We start from the raw sequence: 6,585 nt of genomic DNA, 5'->3' as shown, positions 1-6,585 counted from the left end.
CCATCTGGTCGTATAAGTGAGTGTATAAAGCTTGCTTTACAAGCCAGAAGCACATAGAGTGTTATGTGACCGAGAGGGCAGATAACGCCTTAAGCCATAGGCTCTCCTTGCCATGAGGGGATATGGGCACAGATGACTTTGTCTTTACCCAGAAGGGCATTCAGATCCACTGAGTGTTTGGAGGTTGAAGCCCTTCTGTTGAAGAAAGCAATTATCTTCTTCACAGCTGGGGGGCAGCTTGTTTGAGTCAGTCCCAGGTGTCCTTGGGTGATCCTGGGTGAGTGAGATTGAGAAAGACCTTGTAATTTTACTGTACGAGGCCGGCAGTTACATCAAAAGGCCGAACAACAAATGCCATTTTTTTAGTGAGAAAATTACTGTGGAGTATTCTCATTGGAAATCCCCTCGACCTTATGCAGCAACATTCCTTTGGCGTACGCTGTGACTGATCGAGGTTGTCTCTCAGGTCAGAACAGCTGCTAAGTGTAAACCCAGCCTTGGTAGCACCTGATGGTTTGTAGACTACCGTTTGAAAACCCGTCGCCATCTTGTTTATTTGGAGCCAGAGGTGACCATATTTTACAAGAAAGGTGGAGATTTGTAGGATCTCCTGATTGGAATTGACTGAGAGCCTGAGGACACGCTGTGGTAGTGACTAATCGATCACAAGGTAGCCAAGCCCTTTTTCGTCTATTTAACTCTAAATGGGACCACAATGTACACAATCATGTTGTGTTGAAGGAGGCTTGAAACTAACAATTGAGACCATTAACTCGCAAGGATACATTTCACTGAGGTAATAAATCAAATGAGAAGTAGGGTCATTTTCTCATAAGGTTACATGCAATCAGACTTCCTTCTGAAACCAGTGGAGTTGTCCCCTGCTGGCCATTAGAGAGTATGCAGGTATAAGTTAGTTCTACATTGGGTTCACTTTTCAGACCCAGAAGCTTCTTTAAAAACAACAACAGTAGTTAAACTGGGTGGAGGTTCTAACAGGGCCTGCTCCTTTACCGACTATTTACCGAGATCAATAATTAAGTCTAACCTCTGCGCGCTGTGGTCACCGTGTCGATCAATTTAATTCACTTCTCTTCAGGCAGCTCTGCAGATTAGCGATGGATTTTTCGTGATCAGTAAACAAAGAAAAGGAATCATAAAGTAAATGTGTAGCTCTTAGTTGAACATATGGCATTCGCTTCAGGGACTTCACAAGAATATAACTTGTCTGCAACAATTACAGTATGAGGTACAGTGGCACAAATGTAGACTATACAGATGTTACAGATGTAGCATTTGTAGCTGAGTAAGACCCAGAAATGTAACACAATGTAGTTCACCAATGTTTATAATAAGATAATGCAAAACATTTCCACCAGAGAAAATGTTTCCATTATGATCCGTCAATACTTTAACACTGCTTACTTTGATCATTGCGGTCATGTGTTGACCGCAATGCAAAGACAGTGTGCTCACTTTACCTCCTCTGTAGCCCAGATAAAAAAAAAATTCAATTCAACCTCATTTTCTTCTAATTTGGTGGTTAATGACTCACTGTACTGTATGTCATCCTCCCTATCATTTCCGAGAAGCAGCGCTAAATAATTGTCATTGGTTTTGGGTGATTAAGTCTGACATTCATCCAAGCCAAGTGTACAGGAAGTGTACTAATGGACATTGGTAAACACATTTTCCAGCTGACAAACAGGTTGAAGATTGGATTACATTTAATATAACTGGATACAAAGGATTTGTTTTGATAGTTTGGTTTTACATCTTTTATGTACAAAAGCATACAGTAATGTCACTGACACGAGGGATAAATGATCACTTTCAGAATGTTGTTTACAATTTAAAAAACTAATAAAAATCTTCATTACCTAAAAACACCTACAATGACCAGTTTAGTTTATGATTCTTATTAAGAATAGTTATTGTGTGAATTGAGCTCAAATCAAATTTAAAGTGTCACACTGGACTATTAGATTATGATCACTGAATATAAAAACCAAAGTGATTATAAAGCCTGAAGTATAAATTGATAAATAAATAATGAACTCAAATGATTAAAGAACCAGTGGTGGACACATTTACTGAAGTATGTACTTGAGTGATATCTTGACTTGTCGGAGTATTTCCATTTTATGCAACATTATACTTCCACTCGACTACATTTTGGAGGCAAACATTGTAGTTTTTTCACTGCATGTATTTGACAAGTCTAGTTACTAGTTACTTTGCAGATTGCATGTTGCATCAGAACCAAAGCACATTTTTTTTTATGTATTTATGTTATTGGCAATAGGATAAAAAAACATGCTCAATATTGTAGTTTTTTTATTTGTATTTTTCATACTTAAGTACATTTATTGCCACTACTCTACTACATTTCAGGACGAAATGTCCTATTTTTTCCAAAACATTTATCATACAACTACAGTTACTTTTCAGATTGAAATAACACAAAACAGAAAAACTTGATAAGCTCATAAAATACAGCACATTGTTAAAAATAAAACCAGTGTTTTCCAACCTTTTGGGCATGGGACCCCTTACAGAAAGCAGTGTCTGGTTGGGGCCCCTTGTCACATCTTGGATATCCATAAATTGTTAGAAGTTCAAACAAAGAGACATTTAAAGCTCTCATGGTCTTAATGCAAAACAAAAAAAAAGGTTAAATGATCCATTATTTCTCAAAACAAAGCAAACATGATGGCCAAAAATTACACTGTACATTTTTAAAAGTTGACTTTACTTTCAAAAAGTCAGGAAACCGATTACCTCAGAATCACCAAGTACAGCAGATTATTAAGTTTAAGTTGAACGAGCTAAAAAGTTTGAATAACTTCAAATGATTAGTCTAATTTACTTGGTAATTTTCGGTTTCCTCAATTGTTTTACTTCACAGATGTATGATGAATTTATGATGCTTTAATTAGGAACGCGGTAGACTAAATTAGTTAATGGCATATAAAGAAGTTAAAATTAGCTTCAGCTCAAGCAGCATCAGCAACAGTAGCTATTCGACTGTACACACTGACGCATCAGCTGAATAATGTCATAAATATATCAGTCATGAGACAAAGCAAGTACTTTAATTCAATACTTTAAGTGCATTTTGCTGCATAAAGTTCATATACTTTCATATTTAATGAGGTTTGTTGCTGCTCTCAAAGTGGACACTTGTTGGATATTACTCACACTCAGCAAAGGAACCGATTCTATTCCAATTAAATCAAATGCGTTTTTGATTATGTTGACATTTAAAGTAAAAACACAAGCTAAAACATATTTTCCACAATGAAAACATTTGTCAGCATCCAAAACATCCCTAACACTTTCATGTTCCCTTGTACATTTTGCATAAATAAGCCCTGAAGCTGAAACATTAAAGTGAAAGACATGCTGTACTTACTGTATCTGTGTGATGTCGAGCTGAGCAGTCAGGATGTTCTCCTCACCAGTGCAATAGGGCTTTTAAATAGTGTGGTGAGACTATCTGTCTGTCTCCTAATGCAGGCAAGACGCTGCCCCTTGTGACCAAATGACTCTCGTGATGTTTTCACAGGGAAGGAGGCAAGCCTATGTTGTAATGAGAGAGGACATTTGGCTATCAGTAATACATTAAGCAGCAAACATGATACTACAGTATGATTTTAGTTAATGTGAGTGAATGCATGAAACTGTAATAAGGAGGGAAAAATAGCCGTAGTGTGAAATGTAGCTTTTAATCTTTGACACAGTAATGGTGACAAAGTGGTTGTCATTTGGGGCTCGATAACAAACTGGAAGCTTTCTTTCCACAAAACAGAGCATGCGTTTATGTCCAAAACAGCCTTTACCATCATTTCAAATCTTGACCTTATTATTGTGTAGTATTTGAAAGGCAAGGCTCCCTGACATTTTCAACAAACCAAAGCACAAGCTTGACCACCCGGCTGCACACAGCATCCCATTTATCAAACTCTGCAGAAGAAACTACCTCCTTTACTGCCCATGTTTAGGGTGAGGCCTGTCCTTTTTCTCTTCAAGCAAGTGACTCTTGACAAGACACAAGGAAGACGACCTCTAAGACCTCCCTGTTGATGGCGGGGATTAAGGAATATTCCCTCAGGGAATCTTTATCAGGCAGGATTATCAGATAAGGTATATCATTAACTAAGGATTATACGAGTATTCCTACCAGCAATATCATCAAGGGAATGCGTATCTTCCGAGATTGTAGACTACTCTTTGAGTACACAAAATGTATCCTGCAAGCCAACAGTACTGAAATTTAAAGCTTTTTTTGAAATGTAGTTTAATATCAATCAAGAATAATACTTCAAATCAATAAGACACTCAAGAGAAATGTTTGCTGTATTTTATATATTGTTTTCAAGTCACAAGAGCAGCTTAAACAAGTAATGTATGGAGGAATGAAACTGCCATAAATAAATGACTCAATAAATAAATTAGATGCCGTTAAGTGTGCCAAAAATGAATAAAAATAAAATGTGCCATAAATTGATATTTCTGTTTTAATTTGCCTCTGTATGTATGTACTTTTGTTTTAATTTTCCAATCTAATTACTCTACCATACCATTTAATTTTCCATTTTATTTAATCATTAATTCATTTTTTAATTGATTTTTTTACATACTTATTTCTGTTTTTATTTCTGTATTCTTTTCCCTTTGTGAGGTAACACATAAATACATATGTAAATAAATAAAATGAATAAATAAATAAATAAAATGGTTAGATAAATTAGAATATAAATAATTGGGTACAGAAGCAAATTAAAAACAAAAATATCAATGTATGTCACCGTTTATAAATTAATTAATGCTTTCAGTTTCAGTAATTATTGAGCCACTGGTTTAATTCTTAATTTATATTTGACTTTGGCAGTTTCAGTCCTCCATATAATTTTCATCTCTAAAAACTAATGACATTCCCATCGGACTGTATGTTGTGTTAAATGTTAATTAGCAAATGATAGCATGCTAACACTAGTGCGAGCAAGTTAGTAGAAGAAGAAGACGTGATATAAAGCCTCTAGCAGCTCCCTCTGTTGGCCAAAACAAACACAACGGGTTTGAGGCATTAACCATTACGCCCTGCTGCCTGGTCTGTCCTGACACGTAAACTGTTTCACTTTGAAGAACAGTTGAATGCGGTGATTTTTGCGGGGACATGCCACCGAAAACGGGAACTGTCCCTGGAAAACTGTGACATCTTGACACCCTAACGTTAGAATGCTGATGTTAGCATTAGCTCAAAGCAGCACTGTAAGTCTTATTATAGTTTGATTCCGGTTAGTAGATGTTGTTACAATGTATTTTTAAAAACTTTAGGATATTTAGCATGTATTTTCTTGCTGACATCATACCTCTGAACTGAAACACTAAAAACTTAATTGCAGCTCCTGTCACAGATCTGATTTATAGCTGAATTGTAATTAATGAGCCAATACATCCGCAAAAAGGTAATTACATTAAAGATATTACATTTCTAGTTTGCTGCCAAACAATAAAATACAAAACTATTCATAATAATAAATGTCATCCTGTATACGTTATTCCAAACCTAGCATACATCTAATTGCTTTAAACTAATATTTGCCCGGTTATTGTTCTCCTAGGTTATCTTTGAGATGTGCTATTGTCCGAGCAATATTTGCGGAAAAGCCACACATGCGGCAGAAGCGGAGCCCGTGTCACAAAGACAGTATTATCTCACCAGTTGAGCTTGATGAATTGCCTGCATCAGGTTGTGTTAGATAAAAACATAGTACCTGCAGAACAATATGGTTGTGTTTGTCTGGGAAATTTGCGGTGGGTAATAATTTCACATAATGATTTGGAAATGGAAGAGAGGGGTGAGGAAGACCAAGCGGTGTGTGCATGTGTGTGTTTTGACTAAATTTGTTTCAGGGATTGCCTTTGTGACCTTGCATGTCTGTGTAATGGCGATACGATTTGAATATTCTGTCGTCCGGATGGAGAATGTGTATTTAGCAGTGAAGTGGCACCTATAGGATGGTCCGCTGCACCTGTCGAACGGTGCCGCAACTGCTGACGAGTCGGTTGCTGAGCTCTGGTGCTGGAAGGGCTACTGGGGACTAAATTATACATTCATGCCATTATGCAGAGGGCATGCTGCACACTGCGAACATCCCCACTGCATAAAAAATGTCATTTCTTACATGCCTGTCCACATGCTCACCCATGCATTCGATTACGACTATTAATAATACACATAAAAACTTTATTTCCAATTTTACATATCTGCCCTGATTAACATATTGAGTGTGAGAACTCAGAGCAGGATATCCTCCAGCAACATGGCCGAATATTTGCGTCACAAGTCACCATAAGAGCTATTTACAGCTCGCTTTGAGAAAGTGGAAAAGCCTCTTGTTAGAGTTAAAAGGCATGTTAATGCGTTACTGTACACAAAAGTGGCTGAGAACAGCGATATGCAGAGTGCTTTATCCGCACAGCTGTCAATCAGAAGTTCACAACGGCCTAAGTGGTGTGAGGAGGGTGTGTGTGGTCCTGGTAACATGTGGCACTGCGTTGGTGTTCCATCACTTATAA

This window comes from Pagrus major, chromosome 19, assembly GCF_040436345.1.
Source record: "Pagrus major chromosome 19, Pma_NU_1.0".
Classification (NCBI taxonomy): domain Eukaryota; kingdom Metazoa; phylum Chordata; class Actinopteri; order Spariformes; family Sparidae; genus Pagrus; species Pagrus major.
Note: the sequence above shows the minus strand (reverse complement) of the source record.